The sequence below is a fragment of the Sus scrofa genome, chromosome 13 (assembly GCF_054392235.1).
Source record: "Sus scrofa isolate SSC_HxYL_T2T_F1_AM1 chromosome 13, Sscrofa_HxYL_maternal_Yorkshire_Landrace_v2.0, whole genome shotgun sequence".
Taxonomy (NCBI): Eukaryota; Metazoa; Chordata; class Mammalia; order Artiodactyla; family Suidae; genus Sus; species Sus scrofa.
In genome coordinates, this window is record NC_139395.1 from 148,112,604 (window position 1) to 148,140,242 (window position 27,639).

Consider the following 27,639-nt stretch of genomic DNA (forward strand, 5'->3'; position numbering starts at 1 on the left):
CAACCTAGTGGATGACCCTATGAATGACTTTACAACTTCCTAGGGGACAATACAATGGGATTGAGCGATCAGTTACATTTCCATACTGGCTATGCCTCCATGCTCCACATGCCTTTTCTCACATTAGGGAAATACTTTCTGATAATTTAAAGATATTTAAATTATATTATATTAAATTACATATAAATGTATGTTTCAGTCTCAAGCTCTGCCTTCTGGGGAATCCAGGTAAAGAAAGATCCACCTTCTTGCATCATATACCCCCCCCCCCCCGCCAAAAAAAAAACAAAGAAAAAAACCAAAAAAACTTGAGATGAATTAAAGATCTAATGTGAAAGGTAAAATTCTAACCTATAGAAGAATACATAGAGTATCTGTACACAGAAGAATACCTTTATTACACATGATTCTAAAAGAAAAGATTGATGAATACAACTATATTCTATACCATAGACTAAAAAAGACAAGCCTCAAACCAGGAGATAACTGCAACAAAAGCAACTGACAAAAACTGGGAGTTCCTGTTGTGGCTCAGCAGGTTAAGGAATCTGATGTTGTCTCTGTGAGGATGAGGGTTGGATCCCTGGCCTCACTCAGTGGGTTAAGGATCCAGTGTTGCTGCAAGCTGTGGTGTAGATCACAGATGTGGCTCGGATCTGGTGTTGCTGTGGCTGTGGCGTAGGCCGGAAGCTGCAGCTCCAATTCGACCCCTAGCCTGGGAACTTACATATTCTGCAGGTGCAGCTGTAAAAAGAAAAAAACAAAGTAATTGACCAAAATCATATCCAGAATAAAGAATTCTGATAAAGAAATAAGCAAAAGACAAAACAATCCAGTAAATAACGAGCAAATGACAAGAAGCCGTTTCAAAGAAGATGACAAACAGTGAATAAATACACAAGATCATGCCCAGTCTCATGGTTGAACTGTAAATTAAGGCCATTTGTAGGTATCATTTAACATCTAGCTCGGCACAAAATAAAAAGGTTAACTGAAAATAAGACTGCAAAGAGAGTTCTTATACACTGCTAGCAGGAGTATAAACCAGTAAAAACAACCTCAGAAAACAACCTGATATTGGCTTAAAAGTTGACTGTCTGTACATTCTGCAACTCAGCAATTTTATTCCTGGATATAAATCCAAGAAACTCTTGCACATAAACAAATTACAAGATTATTCAGGTGTTTCCATCATGGCTCGGCAGAAAGGAATCTGACTAGCATCCATGAGGACTCAGGTTTGATCCCTGGCCTCGCTCAGTGGGTTAAGGATCCAGCGTTGCCGAGAGCTGCGGTGTAGGTCGCAGATGCAGCTTGGATCTAGTGTTGCTATGGCCATGGTGTAGGCCAGTGGCTACAGCTTGGATTTGACCCCTAGCCTGGGAACCTCCATATGCCATGGGTGCAGCCCTAAAAAGACAAAAAATAAAATAAAAAGAATATTCATAGCAGTACTGTCCTAACCACAAATGACTGAAAATAACCCTGTATTAGGCTGGGCTAGGCTATGCACTAGTTAACAAATACATCCCCAAATCTCAATGGTTTAACACAACAAAATTTTACTTCTAGGGAACACTAAGCCTGAGGGTTAGTTCTTCTCTTTAAGGTGATTTATGGATCTAGGCTGCTGCCACGTCCAAGTTCCACTATCTTAGCAAGCCACCACCAAAATCATAGAGACTGAGGGTGCATATGGGCTCATAACTGTCTCAGTCCACAGTAACATGCCTCGCATCCCTGCTCATGGTTCAACAGGACCCAGCACAGGCAAGGCAATCAATAAATAAAAATCTGCTGAACAATTGCATGACTACAGAGGGGTAAGAGATTATTTCCATCATTTCAAAATAACTTATGAAAGAGCATGACTTGATTAATGACATATGAGACAGATAGCTTCCACAGATAAAAGGCAGAGGAATGATACTCCAGGTACTACCTATAGGTCACAAACAGCAAGCAGGCTTCACCTCACAGAGCTACTCTAAATGTTCCTGAGTGTCTGGCTGCCACATCATCCTGTATGTCATGATGAGAATTTTGAGGCTGCATTCTACTTATGGGAGGGAAAAATCTGGCAAAGACAAAAAGGTGAAAATTTCTCTTTGCTTTAAGAAAAATGGCTTTTAAAAGGTAAGCAAACTTTTTAAAAAAGAATATTTCTATGCAGAATCAAACTGATTTTTTAAAAAGGGGAACCCTTAAAAGTTTCCCTTGGAGTTCCCTGGTGGCCTAGCAGTTAAGGATCGAGTGTTGTCACTGCTGTGGCTCAGGTTCCATCCCCGGCCTGGGAACTTCTTCATGCCACAGGCACCACCAAAATAAAGAAAGAAAACTTTCTCTCTACCCCGAGACTCTCTCCCCCTTAATCCCAACCAAAATGCAAAATATAGCAATTATGCCTTATTAATCTTTGTATTCCCAGCCCACAGTAGAGTTTGGCACACAGTATGTGCTCAAGAAACGCATACTAAAATGAATGGAGGGAGTTCCCGTCGTGGCACAGTGGTTAACGAATCTGACTAGGAACCATGAGGTTGCAGGTTTGGTCCCTGCCCTTGCTCAGTGGGTTAAGGATCCGGCGTTGCCGTGAGCTGGGGTGTAGGTTGCAGACGCGGCTCAGATCCTGTGTTGCTGTGGCTGTGGTGTAGGCCGGTGGCTACAGCTCCGATTCGACCCCTAGCCTGGGAACCTCCATATGCCACGAGAGCGGCCCGAGAAATGGCAAAAAGACAAAAAAAAAAATAAAAAATAAAATAAAATAAAATAAAATGAATGGAGAAAAGCTGTGTAAAGTAATGTTACAGAAACAGACATCGCCAGAGAATACGCTTTTTTTTTTTTTTTTTTTGGTCTTTTTAGGGCCGCACCCACGGCATGTGGAGGTTCCCAGGCTAGGGGTCTAATTGGAGCTACAGCTGCCGGCCTACACCACAGCCACAGCAACACCAGATCTGAGCCACATCAGCTCATGGCAACGCCGGATCCTTAACCCACTGAGCGAGGCCAGGAATCGAACCTGAAACCTCATGGTTCCTAGTCGGATTTGTTTCTGCTGTGCCACAGGGGAAATCCTCCCTGGGTGTTTTTTAAGGTGCACCTGACCTACAAATTAAAGGATAATCCTCAAACGAAGGTCAACATCCTGCCCCAAACTATGCCTTGCTAGGCTCTGCTAAGTTGTGCTTCCTCTTGCTTTCACCTGAATGGGAAGTTGCTCTTAATGTCGTCCTCAAATTATTTACTTTTAATATATTTTCCTTATGCACACACCACTCTATAAACTCTGCTATCCAATATGGGTGGGCCATACATGGCTATTTAAATGAATTTAATGAAGTAAAATTGTTTCTTCGTCATATCGGCCACATTGGACACCACAGATACAGAACATTTCCATCACTGCAACAAGTTCAGATTGGACAGTTCTAAATCTTTCAAACCGGAGAACTCTGTGTCCTCTCATACACAGACACAAGTTTTGTGTGTGTGTGTTTGTTTTGTTTTGTTTTTTTAGGGAAGGACAACCAGGTTTATTGGGATATTAAGGTCTAAGGACACTGTTTTCCCTTCCTTTTCTTTTTAGGGCTGAACCCACAGCATAGGGAAGTTCCCAGGCTAGGGGTAGAATCAGAGCGGCAGCTGCCCGCCTATGCCACAGCTCATTGCAATGCCGGATCCTTGACCCAATGAGGGAGGCCAGAGATCGGACCCACATCCTCATGGATACTAGTCAGGTTCATTATCACTGAGCTACAAGAGAAACTCCTCTGACAAGTGGTTATCTTTAAGGCAGATATTTCTAAGTCAAATATTGTACCTAAAAGTTTTAAAAACTAAAAGTTTTAATATTTTCTTAATTTTATCAAAAACAGGAAAGCAAACAATTCACTTGTGTACCAACCTTGTTAAAAGGCTGACAAGTCAACATGAACTAGTCTGAATTTAGTGGTACAGGATATTTCTCTGCAAACAGGCCTAACATTCCATGTTCTAATCATTTATGAGCCAGCTGTTGATTAATACACAACTTTGTTTTTTTGTTTTCTTTTTCTTTTTACAGCCCCATCTGCAGCATATGGAAGTTCCCAGGCCAGAGGAACTGCCAATAGGAGCCGCAGATGAGGATAACACAATAACTTTGCTTTGTTTTTCTTTTTATAGCCACACCTGTGGCATATGGAAGTTCTCAAGTTAGGGGTCAAATAGGAGCCGCAGATGAGGCTTATGCCACAACCACAGCAACAACGCATGCTTGCGGCAATGCCTGATCCTTAACCCACTGAGCAAGGGCAGGGATTGAACTTGCATCCTCACAGAGACAACGTGTCAGGTCCTTAACCCGCTGAGCCACAGTGGGAACTCCTCAAGAACTTATTTTCATTCTTTAGAACTACTGTCTAACTTTTAAAGTATAGATGGCAATACCCATGATACAGTATTAGACAGTCTTTCTCGTTCATGAGAATCCCGTAGTCTTTCCTATATAGGGGAGGATTAATCCCCATACCTCAACAAGGGCAAGATTCAGTTTTCAATTTATTTTCTCAGATCAAGTCTCCTAGAACCCTATCCCTCGGAGGGGCATTTATATGGAAATCTTTGAGCAAAGAGGAGAAAAGCACAAGGGACTTCTAAGATAAAACATTCCATCTGTGTGATTACAACACAAAATCTCTTCCTGATGGTTGCTTCGAGAGCACAAAAGTGATGTCTAGTGATTGTCTATTTAACAAGCTTTTGAAAAAAGTTACATAAATAAATCTCATATAAACACCAAAGATAGAAATTTCCTCAAAATGCTAGTTTATATAATTTGTGAGCATGATTTTATCTCAAAGCCATTTTTCTTCCCTATAAACAAAGATACAAAAGCAGCAGCAAGCACCATCACAGAAAGCTTTTCCACCCTACTACATCCACTACCTAGCCATGTTTCATCAATTAACACTGGTTCGCTTTATGGCTAATAGAGCTCAGCACTTTTCCCTTCTTTGTAGACTATAGACAAAGATACTTCTCTATATTTTAATTTTTATAAAATGAACATGTACTGTTTTTCTAATGAGAAAAAGATTAAGTCATGTTCAGTTAAAAAAAACCCACAAAACTTACTCCTGTTACAAGAGCTCTTTCAAATAGCACTTAACTGTCATAACCTGATATGATGTCTACTCCTTCTCTGAGCTCCTGCTGCACTAATACCGTGCCCATGCTGATTACTGATTTATTTAGCGTCTCTTATTTCCACATTCATCTTTTTTGCCTACTGAAAATAGACCTGGTACCTGTAAGTACTTTTCTTTGGTCAGCTGGCACAATGCTAAGCTTAATCAGTAGAGGGCGCAAGAGAGACACTACAGGAGAGACCTTTTGCTTCCTGGTTCTGGTGCCCTTGCTCACAGGCTCTCCTCTAGCACCTAACTTCTACAGGCCAAGATGGACAGCAGCATGCCCAGCAGCCAGCAGCTTCCTCACACTTTCTTTTTGGGAGGTTTTATAGTGGAGTTATCACCTCCTTGTGGACAGCGTTCCCTAGCACCCTAGGGAACAGATGTACAGTACATCCCACCAACACGGCACCACATCAATTTCTCTGCCATTCAGTGATCTACAGCCATGCTCTCTCCAATGAAGTCTGGACCTCTGGCTTCTGGAGCTAAGAGGGCTCTTCCTTAAGCTGCTCCTTATTTCTGTTATTCAATGTTCTTTAGAATCCCTCATTCTTCCATTCTCCTGCTCCAGTCAATTCTTTCCATGTTCAAATTACTGTATGGTTTCTCCAAGGCTTGGACCCAGAGTGATACAGTTATATCCATTAGTTTGAAACTTACCTCCTTGAACTTCAGTCAGCTGATTTCTAACTTCTTTCTATAAGATTATAAACTCCTAGCTGCCAAGGAACACTTGTCTACTTCTCTGCATCCATCTGACCCTGTGTGTGTGGGGGGGGAGTGGAATGGACTGGGAATTTGGGGTTAACAGGTGCAAACTATTGCATCTGGAGTGGATAAGCAATGAGGTCCTGCTGCTGCATAGCACAGGGAACTATATCCAATCACTTGTGATGGAACATAACAGGAGAAAAAGAACGTGTGTGTGTGTGTGTGTGTGTGTGTGTGTGTGTGTGTAACTGGGTCACTTTGCTTTATAGCAGAAATTGACAGAACATTGTAGGTCAACTATAATAAATTTTTTTTAAAATCCGACATTGTGTAACATAACGCTTTTTAACACAAAGGCATCAACAAATGTTGAAAATCAATCACACTTCAAATGATTCATAATCTATACACTCTCATTAGTTTAAGACCACTATAAACATGATCTAATAACCTCCCTTTTTTTTTCAGAATTGTCACCACCAAAGGCATAAAGAATTTGGATAGTATAAAAACATATTCCTCAGTGTTCCTATGAGGTTTCAAAGTCAGGACCAGCCTGTGGACTTAGACCTTCGAGACCTTGTAAGACAGGAGATAATGAACTGCTCATGCTCATAGTCTGTACATGGCTACAGGGTCACAAAGGGGTTGAGCACGAATAATGCCTATTTTTTTTTTATAAATGTGAACAACGAAGTAAAAAAAATATGCTCCGAATGAGGATACGACAGCCAAGTGACAAATTATTCACAAAACAAATCATTAAGCTGGGATTTCAGGGTGACATGGTCCGAGGTGTAAGAGGCTTTATGGTAAGCTTCTACTCTGTGCTTCTGAACACCTAGCAGAAACCCCTTCAAGAACAATGTTATCAAAACTGAGGGTATCTCCAATGAGGAAAACAGGGAAAGGGTCAGAAGGCTACCCTAAATGGCCTCAAACCCAATTTGCTTTATCTTTCACTAAAACTGTACCCTCCAGCTTATCCCAATAAAATGTAACTAGCTTGTATAAAATCTGTTTGATGTGCCTCTTTTCATCAAGCCTCAAAACCAGCACTCTGTGGAATTAATTCAATAGTAAATTAAAACTGGTAGCTATAGCCAGAGTGAGAAAATAAGAGTCAACCAATTGTCTTGAATTCAAACATGGAAAAAAGCTGAACTACTTCTCAAATGCCTTTTAGTAATTTAAAGCACTACCTCTGGAAAAGTGTTACGTGGAGTAACTATTTATTACGAGTACTCAATGAAATATAAAAATTGAGGCTAAGTTTAGAAACTTTTAGAGCAATTTGACAGAATAATTTGCTATTGACTCTAACAATAACCAAGAAGGATTGTATTTTATATCTTGTTTTTCTTCCATTTCCATTCTATGGTACTTTACAAAAGTTATTAGTCCATTACAGAAAGTTTCTAAGAAGCATTGATCTAAAACATTCACTTCTCAATATAAAATGCTTTCCCAAATTATTTGAAGATATACAAATGGCCAATAAGCACCTGAAAAAAAAATCTACATCATTAGTGATCAGAGAAATGCAAATTAAACCACAATGAGATACCATCTCACACCCATTAGGATGGCTATAATCAAAAGACAAGATAGCAAGTGTTAGTAAGGATGTGGAGAAACTGGAATCCTCATATACTGGCAGGATTGCAAAATGGTGCAGTTGCTTTGTAAAAGTCTGGTAGCTTTTCAAAAGGTTAAACATGAAGTTACCACATGACTCAGCAATTCGACTCCTATGTATATACTCAAAAGAAATTAGAGTATGTCCACACAAAAATCTATATACAAAAGTTCACAGAAGCACTATTTACACTAGTCAAAAGTGAAAGAAACCCAAATTTCCATTAACTCCTGAATAAAATGTGGCTTATCCTTAAAAGGGAATATTATTCAGCCATTAAAAGGAATGAAGTACTCATACATGCTACAATATGGATGAACCTTGAAAACCTTGTGCTAAATGAAAAGAAAGCAGTCACAAAGGATCACATATTATATGAATCTGCTTATATGTCCAGAATAGACAAATTTATAGATAGAAAATAGATCAGGAGTTGCCTGTGGTGAGGAAGTATAGTTTGGAGAAAAATGAGTGACTGCTACTGGTTTCAAGATAACTCCTTGCAATAATGCAAATATTCTGCAATTAGACAATAGTGACAGTTTTGCAACATTGTGAATATGATAAAAACAACAACAACAAAACCCACCTAATTGGACATCTTTTAAGGGGTAGGTTTTATCATATATAAATTATCTCTCCCCCCCCCCTTTTTTTAAGGGCCACACCTGCAGCATATGGAAGTTCCTAGGCTAGGGGTAAAATCAGAGCTACAGCTGCTGGCCTACACCACAGCCACAGCCACTTGGGATCCAAGCCACCATCTGTGACCTACATCACAGCTTGTGGCAACATTGGATCCTCAACGCACTGAGAGAGGCCAGGGATCTAAAATCCTCATGGATACTAGGTGAGTTCTTAACCCACTGGGCCACAACGGCAACTCCTGTACCTCATTTAATTTAGGGGAAAAGAAAGAAACCACCATGGGGCAGATATAGATGGAGAAAGTAAGAGTACTGAGGGAAAGAGGGAAAGGTGAAGGTGGAGGGGTTGCCTCTGGTGAAGAAGATACCCTAAAGAGTATGTGGCAGTCTAGGGTATTGCAAAGAGAGGAGTCCTAAAAAATGATCAGAAGAACAGACACATCACTGGAATAATCACACAGCCTTTCAACGGGATTACTTTGAAGGTCACAAAACTAAAGTTACATTTTTGCTGTATTCAGGAAAACAATCACTTCCAAAACTTCTCAGCCATGCCTCCTACTTTCTATACTGCTGTTCTTTACATGTGGGGGAGAGAAAAGGTTGGCAGTTCAAAAAAATACACTGCTCTCTGGATTTATTCTGGTAATAAAATTTTTATCCAGTGAAACAGAAAAATGAGAGTAAAAATGTTTGCTTTTCCATTTTTAAGAAATCAGCATCCTTAGAGGAAAAGAATTTTTGAAAATCATTTGCTTCGGGCTTTTGCACCTCTATCATAGTAACCTAATTCTCAAAAGTATGCTTCCCAAAGCAGCTTCCTCGGAGCTCCCGTCGTGGGCAGTGGTTAATGAATCTGACTAAGAACCATGAGGTTGCAGGTTCGTTCCCTGGCCTTGCTCAGTGGGTTAACAATCCGGCATTGCCGTGAGCTATGGTGTAGGTCGCAGAAGTGGCTTGGATCCCACGTTGCTGTGGCTCTGGCGTAGGCTGGCAGCTACAGCTCCGATTAGACCCCTAGCCTGGGAAGCTCCATATGCCGTGGGAGCGGCCCAAGAAATGGCAAAAAAACAAACAAACAAAACCAAAAACCAAAGTAGCTTCCTCCACATCTAAGTCGCTACAGCCTATAACCTAATCGTTGTTATTTACTACCCTCAAATCCACTCAGTCCTTCTTAGTCTTTTTTTTTTTTTTTTTCTTTTTTCTTTTTTTGGTCCACCCACTGCATGCAGAAGTTCCCTGACACGCAGCAGGGACAGTGCCAGATCCTCAACCCACTGAACCACCAAGGAACTCCCCTCCCAATCTATTCTTCATACTACAGGGTAACTTTAATATCTATTAAGTTTTATCACTTCAGTTCCCTACTTAATGCCTTTAAAGTAGGATACTTAAGATGAAGCCAAGAGTGCATGCATGATCAGGCTCCTAATTTTCCAGACATCTCTCTGTAGACGTTCCCTCTATAGACTTTACGTTTTGTCTATTTTTTCAGTTTCTCTAACAGCCATCTCAGGCCTTATCTTCACATATGACCTTTCTAGCAGATATTCTGTTCAGTGACCAATCATCCAGTTTCCCTGGAACTGAGGGAGTTATCCTGGGACTCGAGACTTTCAGTGCTAAATCCAGGAAAGCCCTGGGCAAACTGTGATTGAGTTGGTCACCGTACTTTCTGTCCATCACCTCCACCTGTCAAACACCTACTACAAGCATTGACCTAAAGGTCACTTTCTCAGGAAACATTCTGTGATGGCCCCTTATTCCCATCCCATGTACATTAGTTTACTCTGTCTTAACTGGATTTCCATTTTCAATGTCTACCCTAACGACAATAAATTCCATGGATCCAGTGAGTATTTTATTGACCATTATATTACTAACACCTAGCATTGTCTAGTTCGTACATCTTGGAGATGGGTACTGGATGAACAAATAAATCAATCAGTGAAAGGTGTATCTGTGATGGCATCTAGAAAACTAAGACAATTAAATGCACCGTTTATCCTGACCTTCGCAACTGATAAAACTTATCCAAAAACCTCATCTTTTTTTTTTTTGGTCTTTTGTCTTTTTAGGGCCTCATCCGTGGCATATGGAAGTTCCCAGCTAGGGGTCAAATCAGAGCTACAGCTGCTGGCCTATGCCACCGCCACAGCTCACAGCAACGCTGGACCCTTGACCCACCGAGCGAGGCCAGGGATAGAACCTGCGTCCTCATAGATACTGGTTGGATTCGTTAACCGCTAAGCCATGATGGGAACTCCCGAGAACCTCATCTTAATCCCTGTATATTCAGGTTAAAACTAGCAGGACAGTAAACTGTCTAAATCCTCACTACTCAATCCCTATCACATGCATTTCTCAATTTATAACAGATTACATTCCAACCCAGAAGATGGGATTCTAGGCAAAGATAACAATGATCTAGTTCATGAGACAAAAGGGTGCACAGCAGCAAGTGTGGGAAATAAGTCTGCTGCATGAGCCAGAAAGTCACAGGTGCTAGGCAATGAGGAGCACCTGGGACTTCGAGAGGTTTAAGTGTTTTTATTCTATGGTTATAGTAGTACAAGGTCCTTACAAAGAAACTCAACTAGAATAAAATATAAAGAAAAATAGAATATTGATAATTATACTTCCTAGAAAGACCTGTTTTTTACATTTCACACTAAAAGTAGACTAGTGCTTGTTTGAAGAAAAAAGAACGTTTTAGTATATCTTTCCTAAGTCATGTAAATATTTATTTTGTACCTACAATGTGTCAGATACTAGAGATCAAAGATGACTAAGACAACATTAGTTTTGAGCTCACCATCTGTGGGAAGAGTAATAAATGACCACTCTGCAATGAGATAAGAGCTGACAGGAGTGAGTGGAATGCAATGGAAAAGAGGACCCAGAGCTCCTACTTTTATCAAAGTAACTGGGCAAAGAAATTAGAATTGCCTTTTTAAGGATGAGAAAGAACCCCCCAAGCAAAAAGAGAGGAAGGTCTCTGTAAACAGAGGAAGCAGTGTGTTAAAGAAACTTTGTAATCCAGGCATTCAGTTGTGGCTCAGGGGTTAACAAATCCAACTAGGATCCATGAGGTTGCGGGTTTGAACACAGACCTCGCTCAATGGGTTAAGGCTCTGGCGTTGCTGTGAGCTGTGGTGTATGTAGGTCAAAGACACGGCTCGGATCTGATTTGGCTATGGCATAGGCCAGCAGTTGTAGCTCCTATTCTACCCCTAGCCTAGGAACCTCCATATGCCAGAGGGTGTGGCCCTAAAAAAAAAAAAAAAAAAAAAGAAAAAAGAAAAAGAAAAAGAAACATTGTAATCTAAACATGATCCCTCCTTTTTTTCTTTTCCTTGGCCTTCACTTAATCACTGCACTAAAAAACTGAAACTATTGTGAAAGAAGTAAAAGGATGAGACTCAGAAAATGCTTCAAAATTGCCTATAAGGTAGTTAATAGAGAAGCAAGGAACTGCAACAAATTGAAAATTTGTTAACTTAGTAAGAAGAAACATGTTGAAATGTATGAAGTCTAGTTTTCCTCAAGTCTGCTTTACAAACCCCACTAGTTTTCCTCAAGTCTGCTTTACAAACCCCGAATGACCACTCAAAATGAAAAAAGAGGGGAGGGGCAATAAACAGATTTTCCTTGACTTATGAGGAAGATGGGAGTTACACATGGATAAGTTCATTGTATGGTGAAAATATTAAGTTCAAAATGCATTTAACACACTTAAACCTATCAAAGAATATAGCTTAGCCTAGCCTACCTTAAACATGCTCAAAACACGTTAGCCGACTGTGGGGCAAAATCATCTAACCAGTCTTTTATTTTATAATGGTGTTGAATATCTCATGTAATTTTTTGACCACTGTCAAGTGAAATCGAAGTGAAAAACAGAATGGTTGTATGAGTACAAAACGGTTCAGTGTATTGGTTATACCCTTGTGATTGCATGGCTAATTGGGAGCTGAGGCTCTCTGCACCACAAGGGTATTGAATCTTGTACAGTCAGATCAGGAAAAGATGGAAATTCAAAGTATGGTTTCTACTGAATGCAGATCACTTCTGCACTCCTGTCAAAAAATTATTAAGCAGGAGTTCCCATTGTGGCTCAGTGGTTAATGAATCCAACTAGGAACCATGAGGTTGTGGGTTCAATCCCTGGCCTCACTCAGTGGGTTAAGGATCCGGTGTTGCCGTGAGCTGTGGTGTAGGTTGCAAACCAGCTCGGATCTGGCGTCGCTGTGGCTGTGGTGTAGGCCGGTGGCTACAGCTCTGATTTGACCCCTAGCCTGGGAACCTCCATATGCCGTGGGTGCAGCCCTAGAAAAGACAAAAAAAAAAAAAAAATTGTTACGTAAGAGAACTGTATATATACGAGAAGTATTCAACATCAAAAAGATGCAAATTGGATTGAGACCATTCTCCTACAAAGTGACAATCTATCAATCTAAGACCTTATACTGAAAAATGAAAGACAACTACAGATTATTTGATTACTCAGGTGCTTATCTAAGTTAAACAAAAAATTGAAACCAGCTTATTCTAATAAAAAATGGTATAAAATCAGAAGTCACCATGTAGTCTACCCCAAATTTCCATGAAGACAATTTATATCCAATCTTTGATATAACCCATCCATGCTCAGCTTCAAAAAACAAAGTTTGACCATCTGCCTAAAAGAAGATATAGATAGCTCATCACCTCTGGTAGCTCACCACTCCTTTTATTTGGATACCCAAAGTCTAGCTCAAAGAAACAATCAGGTCGGTCACTCTTGCTAAGCCATTTCTTTTCTTTTTTAATTAATTTCACTTTATCTGATCCATCCTATGCAATGTTTTTTGTTTTTTGTGTATTTTTTAGGGCCACACCTGCAGCAATATGGAAGTTCCCAAGCTAGGTGTTGAAGCAGAGCTGCAGCTGCCAGCCTATGCCACAGCCATGCCAGATCCAAGCCATATCTGCAACCTATACTGCACCTCACGGCAATACTGAATCTTTAACCCACCCACTGAGCAGAGCCAGAGATCAAACCTGAATCCTTATGGATGGATACTAGTCATGTTCGTTACTGCTGAGCCACAATGGGAACTCCGCTAAGCTATTTCTTACATAGAGGTGGCTTGCGTGAGTTCTTATTGTCCCTTCTGATCTTCCCACATACATTTAGAAGACTCATGCAAGTTTCAGAAAATAAGCTAGTATCTATGTACCTGTGTATATGTAACTTTCAGGTGAACATTTTTGTCCAATAAAAGGACAGAAAAACCTGGATCAGCACATGGCTTCCTGGGAGGTGTAGTCATACTAGCAGTGTTGTGTTGTGGGTACAAGGCTGGAACAGTAGCACATGCTAGAAACCAGGGTAGGATAAGATCATAATTAAGTACTAATACATGTTATAACATGGATGAACCTTGAAAACATGCTATGTAAAATAAGCCAGACACAAAGGACAAATATTGCATGATTCCACTTACACGAATCATCTACAATAGGCAAATTATAAGAGAAAGTAGATTAAAGAGAGTCACCAGGAGGTGTGGGTAGGGAGAAATGGGGAGTTAAGTGTTTAAGGCGTGCAGAGGTTCAGCTGGGGAAGATGGAAAAATTCTGGAGATGAACAGTGATGAGGGTTGTACAACGATGTAAACATACTTAATGCCAAAGAACTGTATACAGTTGACTGTGAACAGCTTGGGGGTAAGGGGCATGACACTGCACACAGCTGAAACTCTGAGTATTACTTATAGTCCAGTTCTCCACATACATGGTTTCTCCAAATCCAAAGTTCCTCTGCATCTGCAATTCTGCATCCTAGGATTCAAACAACCTTAGAGAGTGTAGGACTGTAGTATTTACTACTGAAAAAACTCTGTGTATGAGTGGACCTGCGCAGTTCAAAGCCATTTGTTCAAGGGTCAAATTTACTTAAAAATGGTTAAGATGTTAACTTTACATTAGGTACCATTTTACAAAAATGTAGAAGCAGTAGCAATGAATCATTAAAAAACAAAGCATTAAATAAAATGACAGAAACACATCCAACAGAATTAATGACCATACACATAAATATTTTAAGTATTCTTTTTAGATTAAAATAAAAATAAACTGGGAGTTTCTGTCGTGGCACAGCGGAAATGAATCCGACTAGGAACCATGAGGTTGCAGGTTCGATCCCTGGCCTTGCTCAGTGGGTTAAGGATCCAGTGTTGCCGTGAGCTGTGGTGCATGTCGAAGACATGGCTGGGATCTGGCATTGCTGTGGCTGTGGTATAAGATCGGCAGCTGCAGCTCCAATTAGCCCCCTAGCTTGGGAACCTCCAGATGCCTATCAAGACAAAAGACAAAAAATAAAATAAAATAAAATAAAAATAAACTATATGTAATTTAAAAGAGACAACTAAAAATGGCATGGAACGACAAAACTACATAATAATTTAGTGAACAAAGAACAACCGTATAGATAGGAATTTAAGATAAGTAAAATAGACTCAGAAAGATTAAATACTACATTTCTATTGATTAGGCACATTGCAGATCTTTTGCAGTATAGAACTTTATATGCATCAACAATACTGCATCAAAAATATGACAAAAATCATTAAGGTTAAGGGAACAAGACAGGTTAAAGAGTGAGAAAGAAATGTTTGCAAAAGAAGTATCTCATATAAAGATGCCGAGCATCATATGTAGTTAGAGAACTGCAAATTAAAACAATGAGATAGAATGGCTAAAATCCAAAGCACTGATGAGTATCTGAGCAACAGGAACTCTCATTCACTATCGGTGAGAAAGCAAAATGGTTCAAATCCCGCCTCCCTCTTTTTAATGGCTGCACCGAATATGGAAGTTCCTGGGACAGGGAATGAATCAGAGCCACAGCTGGGACTTAACACCACAACTGTGGCAACTCTGGATCCTTTAAACCACTGCTGGTCAGGGATCAAACTCTCACCTCTGCAGAGTGACTCAAGCCACTGCAGTCAGATTCTGCCACCATGGGAACTCTGACTCAATGACTCTGAAATACAGTTTTAGCAGATTCTTACAAAACTAAAAATATTCTTAGCATATAATCCAGCACACATATTCCTTGCTACTCAAATCAGTGAAAACTTACGTCCATACAAAACACAAACATGGGTGGTTATAGCAGCTTTATTCATAATTGCCAAACGTGAAAGCAAACAAGATGTCCTTCAGCAGGTAAGCGGGTAAACTAACTGTGATATATCCCAATAATGAGGTATTATTTAGCACAAAAGAGAAAGGCGCTATCAAGCCATGAAAAGATATGAAGAAAACTCAAACGCATACTGTTATGTGAAAGAAGTCAAGTTAAAAAGGTTACATATTGTAGACTATCATATATGACATTCTGGAAAAGGTAAGACTATGGAAACAGTTAAAGTGTCAGTGGTTGTTGGGGTTAGGGAGAAGGGTGGGATGAATAAGTGGAGCACAGGGAATTTTGAGGGCTGAGAAACTACACTGCATGATACTGTAATGGTGGATACATGTCATTATCCACCATTTGTCCACACCCAAACAATGTACATCAAGAGTGAAACCTAGGGAGTTCCCATTGTGGTTCGGCGGGCTAAGAACCCAACATAGCATCCACGAGGATGCCGGTTCAAGTCCTGGCCTTGTTCAATGTGTTAAGGCTCTGGTGTTGCAGCAAGCTGTGGTGTAGGTTGCAGACGCAGCTGGGACTTGATGCTGCCATGGCTGTGGTGTAGGCCTAGGAACTTCCATGTGCCGCAGGTATGGCTGTAAAAAAGATTAAAAAAAAAAAAAAAAAAAAAAGGAGTGAAACCTAATGGACTATGGACTTTGATAACAATGTATCAATGTTGGTTCATCAATCACAACAGATGTACCAACACATTGCAGAATATTGATAGTATGGGAAGCTGAGGGAGAAGGAAGATCAGGGTATATGGGAACGCTGTACTTTTTGTTCAATTTTGCTGTGAACCTAAAATTGCATAAAATAAAGTCTATTAACTTTTTAAAAATAAAAGTCATTAGAAATTTTTATTGTTTTATTTATTTTTATTTTTGTCTTTTTGCCATTTCTAGGACGGCTCCCGTGGCATGCTGAGGGTCCCAGGCTAGGGGTCGAATCAGAGTTGTAGCTGCTGGCCTACACCACAGCCGCAGCAACACGGGATCCGAGCTACGTCTGCAGCCTACACCACAGCTCACGGCCAACACCGGACGGACCCTTAACCCACTGAGTGAGGCCAGGGATTGAACCCGCAACCTCATGGTTCCTAGTCAGATTCGTTAACCACTGAGCCACGAGAGGAACTCCTAGAAATTTTTAAAAAGACACTTTACTCAATAAACACAAACTTACTGTATACCTACTTGTTCTAAATTCTGAATAGAGTAATAGGAAAGAAATAAAGAAACAAGTAAATGAAAAAATAATTTTAGAAAAACACAAGAGGGGCAAGAAATTACATACTGACTGGGGGGAATGGAGGCTATTTTAGATGGCTGATCCAGGACATAGTGACATAAGAAAGGAAGATAGTATTCAGGTATAAAGAGCCCCTCTCCCCCACAAAAAACGAAGCTTCTCAGAAACAATGCTACCTCTTAGTCTTCTGACAGATGAAGATTATAAACTTAATAAAATATAAAAAGAATATATATACATACAATGGAGTCACTCTGCTGTATAGCAAAAACTGGCACAACATTGTAAGTCAATTATTTTTAATTCAAAAAAGAACAAAAAACTTAATGAAGACTAACTCTGGAGTTCCCGTCGTGGCACAGTGGTTAACGAATCAAACTAGGAACCATGAGGTTGCGGGTTCGGTCCCTGCCCTTGCTCAGTGGGTTAACGATCCGGCGTTGCCGTGAGCTGTGGTGTAGGTTGCAGACGCGGCTCGGATCCAGCGTTGCTGTGGCTCTGGCGTAGGCCAGTGGCTACAGCTCCAATTCGACCCCTAGCTTGGGAACCTCCATATGCCGCGGGAGCAACCCAAAGAAATAGCAAAAAGACAAAAAAAAAAAAAAAAAAAAAAAAAGACTAACTCTACTCAATAGTTTAAAAAAAAAAAAAAAAGCCAATTGAAAAATGGGCAGAAGACCTAAATGGACATTTCTCCAAAGAAGACACACATATGGCCAACAGGCACATGAAAAAATGTTCAACATAACTAATTATCAGAGATATACAAAGCAAAACTACACAGAGGTACCACCTCATACTGGTCAGAATGGCCATCATTAATAAATCTACAAATAACAAATGCTGCAGAGGCTGTAGAGAAAAGGAACCTTTCTACACTGTTGGTGGGAACTGAAATTGGTACAACCGTGATAGAAAAGAGTAAGGTGGTACCTCAGAAAACTAAATATTAAACTACCAATCCCACTTCTGGGCATATATCCAGATAAAACTTTCAGTGAAAAAGATACATGCACTCCTATGTTCATTGAAGCACTATTCACAATAGCCAAGACACAGAGACAACTTAAATGTCCATCAACAGATCAATGGATTAAAACGATGTGGTGCATATACACAATGGAATACTACTCAGCCATAAAAAAGAACAAAATAATTTCACAATGGCAAATGCTATTGCCATTTGCAGCAACATCAATGAAACTTGAGACTCTCCTACTAAGTGAATTATACCTGGAATCTAATATATGGCACAAATGAACCTATCTACAGAAAAGAAAACTCATGGACTTCAAGAACAGACTTGTGGCTGCCAAGAGGGAGGTGGAGGGAGTGGGAAGAGCTCAGAGTTTGGGGTTAGTAGATGCAAACTATTGCATTTGGCACGGATAAGCAATGAGATCCTGCTGTATAGCACAGGGAACTATATCTAATCACTTGTGATGGAACACGATGGAGGATAATGTAAAAAAAAAGAATGTATATAAATGTATAACTGGGTCACTTTGCTGTACAGCAGAAATTGACAGAACATTGTAAATGAAGTATAATACGAATTTTTAAAAAGATTAAATCTTATAATTAATAAATCAACTATGACATCTTGAATTAAGTTCAACTGACAGATACATGTGTGTATATAAAACTACACATGCTTGGAGTTCTCTTGTAGCAAAGTGGGTTAAGGATCCAGCATTGTCAATGCTGTGGTGCCTGGTTTGATCCCTGGCCTGAGAACTTCTGTATGTTGTTGGCACAGCCAAAAAAAACACAAAACAAAAAAACTGTACACGCAAACAGAAAATGTTCTTTTTAAGTTTTCCAAAAACATTTAGCAAATTGGACTATGCTTTAAGTCACAAAAAAACCTTCAGTAAACTTAAAAGATACTTTATTTATTAATTTTTTTGGCCATGCCCATGGCATGTGGAAGTTCCTAGAACAAGGGTCAAACCCTCAGCACAGCAGCGACCCAAGCCACTGCAGTAACAATGCCAGATCCTTAACCTACTGTACCACTAAACAACTCCCATAAAAATTACTTTAAAACCCCAAAGTCACTGACAATGAAAGTGAATAGGACTATACCTCCTGAGTCAAAGAGGTAACCAAGCTTGGAGTGGTGCAGCGGAAATGAATCCAACTAGGAACCATGAGGTTGTGGGTTCCATCCCTGATCTCACTCAGTGGGTTAAGGATCCCAAGCTGCTGTGAGCTGTGATGAAGGTCGCAGACGCGGCTCGAATCTGGCATGGCTGTGGCTGTGGTGTAGGCAGGCAGTTGTAGCTCCCATTAGACCCCTAGCCTGGGAACCTCCACATGCCATGGGTGCAGCCCTCAAAAGATAAAAAGACAAAAAATAAAAATAAACTACACTAAATTTCTGTAAGATTTTCTTCTCTCCTTTCAATTAATTCTGTACACTGGACTAACAAGAGTGGTGTTTGGGTTCATCACAACATATGCCTTGGGGTACCTTTGGGAATGTTTTAAGCAAATTTATTGACATACTTTTATCAGAAGTTAAGAGAAAAAATTATCACCCACTAAATGGTGTTACAAAAACATTTGATAAAATTCAGATTTCATTCCTCTTTTTCATAAAGAGCAGAATAAAATAATAAAGAATTTCTTTCCAAAACCAACAGCTGCATTCAACCTTAGTTGTAAAAATACCAGAGACATTCCAAGACAATTATCACCTCTCTTATTTAACTATCTTGGAGATACTGGCCAATGTAATAAAGAGCTAAAATACAAATAAATATTGTAACTATTGGAAAGGAAGCAAAAGTTACTATTATTTTCAGATAAGACAATATATTTGGAAAATAAAAGTAAATAAAATTGTATCAAAGTTCAGTAAGATAATAAAAATAACAGTGAGCTCAAAAATCAGTTACTTCTAGAGGTACAAACTGCTGGGTGTAAGACAGGCTCAAGGATGTATTGTACAACAAAAGGAACACAGCCAATATTTTGTAATAACTGTAAATGGAAAGTAACTTTAAAGACTGAACTAAAAATTTAAAGAAAAAAAGAAAAATGAACTTGTTAAAAAAAATCTAGTTATTTCTGTACTTATCATAAATAATGGAACTAAATCAAATTGACAAAAACAAAACAATAATTTTAAAAAGAAATGCAAATTAAACTAACCTTTGTTTGAATGTAACAAAATTGAGATTCACAATGCTAGTGATGGTACACATCAAACCTTTCCAAAGAGTAATTTAACATTTTAAAATAATTCTACCAGTAATTCCAGTACAATAATTTCTTTCAGTAATTCCACTTTTAGAAAAACATTCTAAAATAATAATCAGGGATAAACAGAAAGATATTCATCATAGCATTATTTATATAAAATACTGGAAATAAGTTACACATTTACCAATAGGTAAGTAGTGAAACTAAGGCATAGCTGTACAATGGCATGTAAGACAAATTTTTAAAAATCATTTAAAAAACAATTTTTAAGAAAAACAGAGGGAAACTTTCAAGATTTAATATTAAGAAAAAAAGACAGCAAATTATAAGAATATTATTGCAATTTTATAGGAGTAAACTATGTACAACACAAATCTAAAGAAACATCAAACTATTAACAGTAGTTATCCATGGGTAATGGAGTAGTTTCAAATAGTAGGAAGGTGAGAAAAGTTCAGAAAGGATTTACAACAATGAAACTTTATCAAACATCTGGCCATATTTCTACTATTATACCTGCCAATGAAGCAATTTATTTATGTATTTACTTTTGCTTTCTTTTTTTTTTTTTTTTTGACTTTTGACTTTTTAGGCCAGCACTGGTGGCATATGAAGGTTCCCAGGCCAGAGGTCAAATCAGAGCTACAGGTGCCAGCAGTGTACACCACAGCCATAGCCACATCAGATCCAAGCCACATCTGCAACGCAACCTACACCACAGCTCAAGGCAATGCTGGATCCCTGACCCACTGAGTGAGGCTAGGGATGGAATCGGCAACCTCATGGTTCCTAGTCGGATTCGTTTCCACTGTGCCACTTTTTATTCTTTAATAATGTGCTCTTTAGAGCATCTGAAATTGTGTTTAAAGAGTTTTACCCCAACTCCTTTTTTTTTTTTTTTTTTTTTTCTTTTCAGGGGCACACTTGCGGCATATGGAAGCTCCCAGATGTAGCAGCTGGTCTACGCCATAGCAAGGCCAGATCCTTAACCCACTGAGGGAGGCCATGGATCCAACCCGCATCCTCATCAAGTTCATCACTGCTGAGCTACAACAGGAACTCCTACCCCAACTCTTGTTCATATGTTTCTTACATAACATTTTTGCTTCTAAGCCTATAAATTATGAAATAATCTCAAAATTAAAAGGAATAGGAATTAATTTTTTAAAAGCTGAAATTATACTTTAAAAGACTTTGTTCTTAAGAAATAAATGCAAGATCAAAACAAAACCTTCTATTTTTCCAGAACCTATAAAAATTTACATGAAAAAAAAATTACCTACAAGGTAACAGAATAACTTGATCAGAAAGATGTAAGGCAGGACTCAGAAATGCAGGTTAAAAGAGCCCTGTATGTATATGTATATATACGTATCACTTTTAATCAACACTACTGAGTTCTTTGCATCTTCCTTTCAATTAGTTTCCGCTGACAAAAATTGAGAAATAACTCTCATTTCCAGAAGAATAACTCATTCTTTCAGCACACTGCAAATAAAGATTATGAATCAACATGTTAAGAAAACATATAAAAGCAATAAGAATATTTAAATCATAGTGAAGATCAGGAAAGACTCCCAAAGAAAGCTATACTCAAAAGCTGGAATTTGAAGGCTAAGAATTAGGTAGATGACAAGAAATAGGAGCCAAAGAGGGGCATGTTTCCCCATTTCAGATGAGATACTTAGAATAAAACCATTAAAATATTCCTCTTTGAATTCCTATAACGTGGCTATTTTTTATATCAAACTCCTAAAATATTTTTATACCTGTATTTTATTTCAATAGCCAAACTATTTCATTTTTGTCTTTTGTCTTTTTAGGTCCTCACCCATGGCATATGGAGGTTCCCAGGCTAGGGGTCAAATCAGCCTACGACACAGCCACAGCACCACCAGATCCGAGTCGAGTCTGCGACCTATACCACAGCTCATGGAAATGCTGGATCCTTAACTCACTGAGCGGGGCCAGGGATTGAACCTGTGTCCTCATGGTTACTAGTCAGATTCATTTCTGCTGAGCCCTCACAACAGGAACTCCAGCTATCTTATATTTTAAAAACTCTTAACTCACCATGCACACACACACAAATTCCATAAGTATTAAAATTCAAATATAACAATTATTAAAGTACCAGAAGAAAACATAAGATTGTTTGTTTTTTAGCTATGCCTGTAGCATGCAGAATATCCCCAGGCTAGGGATCAAACCAGTGCCATAGCAGAGACCCGAGCCACTGCAGTGACAACTCCTTAACCTGCTGAGCCACATGGAAACTCCCAGAAAACTGTTTTTTTTTTTTTTTTAATAAATGCAAAATGGGAAAGATCTTAAACAGAAAACAAAGGATTAATATCTACTATGTGTAAAGGCCTTCTGCAACGTAATTAAGTATAGATTAGTACAGCCTTTTAGGAAGGAAATTTGGCATCTATCAAAACTTAAAATGCACACTTAAGAATCCCCTTTAAGGGAGTTCCCACTGTGGTGACGGAATGGGTGGCATTTCTGGAGTGCTGGGAAACAGGATGCAGGTTCCATCTCCAGCCCAGCACAGTGGGTTAAGGATTCAGAGTTGTCACAGCTGCAACTTTGACCTAATCCCTGGCCTAGGAACTCCACATGCCACAGGGTGGCCAAAAAAAAAAAAAAAAAAACACCTCTTCATAGAAATACTTGTATACATATGCATGTGCACAAAGGTATAAGGAAGTTCATTAAAGTTGTGGTTTTAGTAGCTCGAAAATGGAAATAACAAATAACCATGAATAATTAAGTACAACCGTATGATGGATAAGGTAAAAAACAAAAAAAAGATGAGGTATAACTACATATACTGAGATGGAAAAGTATTTATAATGATTAGATTTTTCATTAAAAAAAAACAAGGTAAAACTACAAACACACAGTGCTTATTTCTAATTGCATAAAGAAAACAAAATTGTTATCAGTGGGTACCTGTAAGGAATGGGACTAGAAAGCAAGGAAATTAATTAATTTTCACTTTTTACTCTAAATAACTGACTTGAACATTTTGTAAAAAGCATATATTGACTATTTTTAGAATTTAATTTAAAAATAAGGAAAACAACACTATTCTAGTCTGTGGTTATTTCTGGGGGCTGATTTTTGTATAGTAATTCTGTCCTATTTCTTTCTTTCTTTTTTTTTTTTTTTTTTTGCTTTTTAGGGCCACACCTGTGGCATATGGAAGTTCCCAGGCTAGGGGTCGAACTGGAGCTATAGCTGCTGGCCTACACCACAGCCATGCCAGATCCCTGACCCACTGAGCGAGGCCAGTGATGGATGCCGCATCCTCATGGATCCTAGTCAGATTCATTACCGCAAAGCCACGATGGGAACTCCCTTATCCTATTTCTTAATAATTTTCACTATTTGCTAAATTTTCTATGAGAAAGACGTTTATTTTAAAATTTGAGAAACATGTATTCAAAAATCTGTATTTTGAAGTTCCCACAGTGATACAGTGGGTTAAGAACCTGATTGCAGCGGCTCGAGTCACTGCGGAGGCAAGGCTTCAATCCCCGGCCCCAGCACAGTGGGTTAAAGGATGCAGTGATCCCACAGCTGCAGCTTGGATTCAAGCCCTAGCCCAGGTACTTCTATAAGCCACAGATGTGACCATTTAAAAAAATAATAATAATCTGCATTTTATTTCAACAGTGAAACTTTTCTTTTTTTCCTGAAAAGTAATTTTTAATGTAAAAGTTATGGTCTCAGAAACTCGGCCCTGAGATTCCAACCACTTTCAGAAAGCAGTCTTTAAGTTTGGAAGTATGATATTTGCTGTAGAAGCAATTAAATATAAAACCTACTTTAGAATGGAATATTAACTAACATCTATTAAGCATTTAAGCATTGCATTTGCTAAGTACTTTCCCTGCATTATATCATTTGCTTTAAATAGCCCTATGGAGATGTATTATACTGTTATTAATCCTCACTTTACATATTAAAAAAACCCCACACATCTTAAAAAAGATGTGTGTATCTTGCCTGGGGTCAAGCAGAAGAGCCAGGATGGTCTCCAGCTCCTAAGCACTTGTGATACACGGAGCGGTAAGTACTAGTGTACCTTAGAGATAATAGGCTAGGCCTCTGAAATCTGGCCTGAATGTTCAGACCGACTATTCTTATTCAGGTTAGTGATCCTAAAATGAAGAAGCAGTGAGACTCAACTCCGTTCCCAGAAGAAAACAAAATTCTTTAAGGCAACAGGGGCTATTTTCTTCCACCTCTTTCTGTTTCTACCAAGGTACAAGAAGGTTATAAGGGTCAACCCAGATCTGCACCTTAACACCCCCTCTCCCCCCTGCCCCGTGGTCTGCAATTAGCCCTCTAACTGGAAGGCCTTTTGAAAACTGATCAGAACCCCAAATTCTTAAAGACTTGAACAAGGCACAGTTTCACGTTTTTAATCAAAACTAGACAATTCAGAAAGCCAAAAGAAATGTTACACTCAAATATTAGGTTAATCAATATTGACAGATTAAACATGGGGAGAATTTAATACCTACTTATTTTATCCCTAGCTGTCTGAACAAGGTCTCTCTTTTAAAATAATTGAAAGTTTATCCTTAGCCACTTGGACAAGTTCTAAGTTTTCTCTTTAAAAAAGTGTAATTGAGAAGACATATATATCACTGATGACCATGTCTACTGGAAATCTGCTTATCATAGAAATGAGAAAACCAAAGAAACCCCTATTCATTTGTTTTGTGGACAGACTCCTACCACAAACTTACTTTATGAATTTGGGTTTCCCAGGTTAGTACTTAATGTCACAAAGCCCCAAAGAATAACCCTCTCTTTGAATAATGGTAAAGTAAACTAGGAATCAAGGCCCCAACCTAAGGGGAGAACACCCAGAACTCTTCCCAAGTAAAAGTATCTGCTTACAGAAAGAACTGGCAGAGAGGCTGACTTCAATGGACCTTGTTTCACACGCCAGCACTTCCATACCTTAACCCCTTAGGCCAACAAGGCACGTCACTGAAGTAAGGACAACAGACACCACCAATTTGACAATAGTGAAGCTTAGGACTAAGTCGTTTAGGTAACAATAAACTAGTGAAAACACAAAATTCACTGAATTTAGGTCAACCTCCTTCACCAAAACCTGAAAGTGGGGTTTAATACCTCCATATATTACAGGTCAGAAACATCTTAAGGTGCATTTTTCATAACGTAAGTCAGTGTTTTGGGCTAATTAATAACCAGAAAGATTTTAAAGCTAAGGATGAAAGGAGTTGCCTTAAATCAATACCCTTAGCAGAAGAACATGAACAAAGCTTTTCATTCACATGCATATTTTTTAAATACACATATATAAAACATGTAGAAGTTATTATAAGTGTGTTTTATAAATGCCGCAGAGCTTCTGGCAAAGTTGACAAGTTCTAACCTGCTTTAAAAATTACTATTCACTGCCTTCATCACAATCTAACTTTATTTAATGTTATTCTTTTGAGTAACCCTACAAAAACAAACCCCCAGAGCAAATTCTTCTACATTTCAATATCCTGCCTACTTACAAGAGCGGAAGAGTCAAACAGAGGAGGGGAAAAAACGTGACGTGCACAACCTTGATCCAAAACACTGCTCGTCGTAGTCTAATTTTAGGCCTAACCATTTTGATTGTCTTTTAACAGAGCTTTAAAAAGAAAACAAAAAACTATAGATCACTTGTAAGACAAAACTGTGATAATTATACCAATGGGAGTTGGCATTATTCATCAAGGAGGAAAGAAATCACGCTCTCACTGTCCAGAGTGTTTCCATTAAAGATAAGAGACAAGGACGGGTACAACCCCACGACAACTGACAACAATGGCAATTGCTTTCCAATCTTCAGTTCTTGGATGACTCTATCTTTAAAGAATTAGTCAAAAAGTTGAGTCCGCTGAGGAATTTTCGGTACCGTTTTGCATGTGTGTGTTATTTTAAAGAAAGCCAAACATGGTGAAAGCTAACCTTCACCTAAGTTACCTAAGGAAGCAAATATTCATCTCCTGGCTGAAGATCAAAGAATCACGAGAAGATACGAAAGCTCAGTTATCAAGCGGAGGCCCTCAAACCCTCGGAAAACTATAGTTTCTACTGATCCGGAATATGGAAGATATCACAGATTACAGTTTAGAAACCAGTAAGGGGACTACAGACAATATGCCTAAGCAATGAAACTGGGATGACCAAAGGTAGCAAGGTGGGGCTGGAACTCGGTAAGAGACAAAAAATCGAGTTAAAAACCCCGAAACGGTGAGTCGAACACTAAAGTAAATGGAGAAAAAGAGAAGGCTGAAACGCGAGGGAAGGGAGATCGACAGAGAGCAGAGATTGGCGCGACACGGTTCAGGGCAGGGCCGGGTCCAGGAAGAGTCAGAACTCACCAGCCTAGCAAGCTTCCCATTTCAGGCTAAAACCGGAGAAGAAAACAGCCCGAGGGCGCAGACAATGAGCCACCGCCCCAAGAGTTGCCGCTCCAGGCACGCAGGTGGCGGCTTCCCGGCCCCGCGCGGGGCAGGTCAGCTGCCCCGGGCCGCTCGCGCCGGCCAGGCCGCGGAGAAGGAAGGAGGAAGGAGAGCGACGGCCCGCGTCCCGGCCTGTCTGCACACTTACCCCAGGCGAGGAAAGGTCCCCGCCCCAGCGAGGAGCCTCCGGCCGAGCTCCTGGCGGGATCAGGAGCCGCCCCGAGCAAGAGAGCGACGCGGGGCGGGGAGGGGAGGGAAGGGGAAGCGGGGCGGGAAGTGGAGCCGCGCTGGAGCGCCGCGGCTTCTACTGCTAGGCCGGGCGGCCGCCGAGCCCCGCGGGCGCCGGGAGGGGAGGGCAGGGAGCCTTCGGCAATGGCGACGGCCCAGGCCAGAGGGGAAGCGGAACAACCGCTGCCGCTGCGCGTGGCCACAACCCTGGGGGAGGGCGACGGCGGGGAGCGGGCAGGGGCGGGGCCGAAGGCGGGAGCTCCACCGGGCGGAGACAGGCACCGCCTCCCAGTGGGCAGGCAAACGCGGAGGCTGCTGGGAGTTGTAGTTTAGAGATGTGTGCCTCTTATCTCTCTTCTTTTCCTCCCTCCCTCCATCTCTAGTATTCTTTTTATTGACAGAGACAGCCAGTGCCTCGTGTAATTCAGCATTGTCTCCACTCAGGTCTGTGCCAACCAAAGACGCTGAAAGACAACTGTTATTATATGAACCTGCTCTAAGACATTTGTTTCTGGGAATTCATCCGTTACCCATTTTGCCCTTTACCTACAACTCTTATTAATGTATTTTGGTGCTAAATTAAGTCGCGCCTCCTTGCAAATTAATGCCTCTGTTTTATTCATGGAGGAGGAGGAGTTCATCAATGTGTTCACTAATTCTACAAATATTTTGGTGTCTAATTTGTACCAGACACTGCTGGGTATCAGGAATACAAGGGTGAACACAAGTCACTTTGTGTAACTTACAAATATGAAAACACAATAATTAAAATAGTGATACCTGGTATGAAGAAAAAACTAGGATGATTTCTTTGGATAAGTTGGCCAGAGAAGGCATCTTTAAGGAGGTGACATTTAAGCTGAGAACAGAAAGAGACAGCCATGAGAAACTCCCAGGAGAAAGCATTACAAGCAGAAGGAGGTGGGGGGGGACTTTCTAAGGTCAGTTAAGAGGGTCTGTGTAACTGGAGTTAGTGCAAGAAGAGTAGCGCAGTGTGAAAAAACACCTGAGGAGACAAGATTCAGGTCAGAGAGGATCCTGAATGACATGGTAAGAAGGCTGGATTTTATTCCAACAAGCTATTAAAGAG

The 27,639-nt window shown here is 39.9% G+C and overlaps 1 protein-coding gene across 4 annotated transcripts in view; it reads right to left on the reverse strand.

Annotated features, from left to right (window-relative positions):
- Positions 1 to 26,791, reverse strand: part of PAK2 (p21 (RAC1) activated kinase 2) — a 101,782-nt gene extending 74,991 nt beyond the window's left edge. For 3 of the 4 annotated variants that reach the window (XR_014824599.1, XM_021070136.2, XM_084990820.1), the window contains exon 1: positions 26,470 to 26,791. The gene's annotated coding sequence lies outside the window, so the exon portion shown is untranslated. Of the gene's footprint in view, positions 1 to 26,240 lie in introns of all 4 variants that reach the window. The other variant, XM_021070137.2, reaches the window with a different exon arrangement.
- Positions 26,792 to 27,639: the final 848 nt, after the last annotated feature.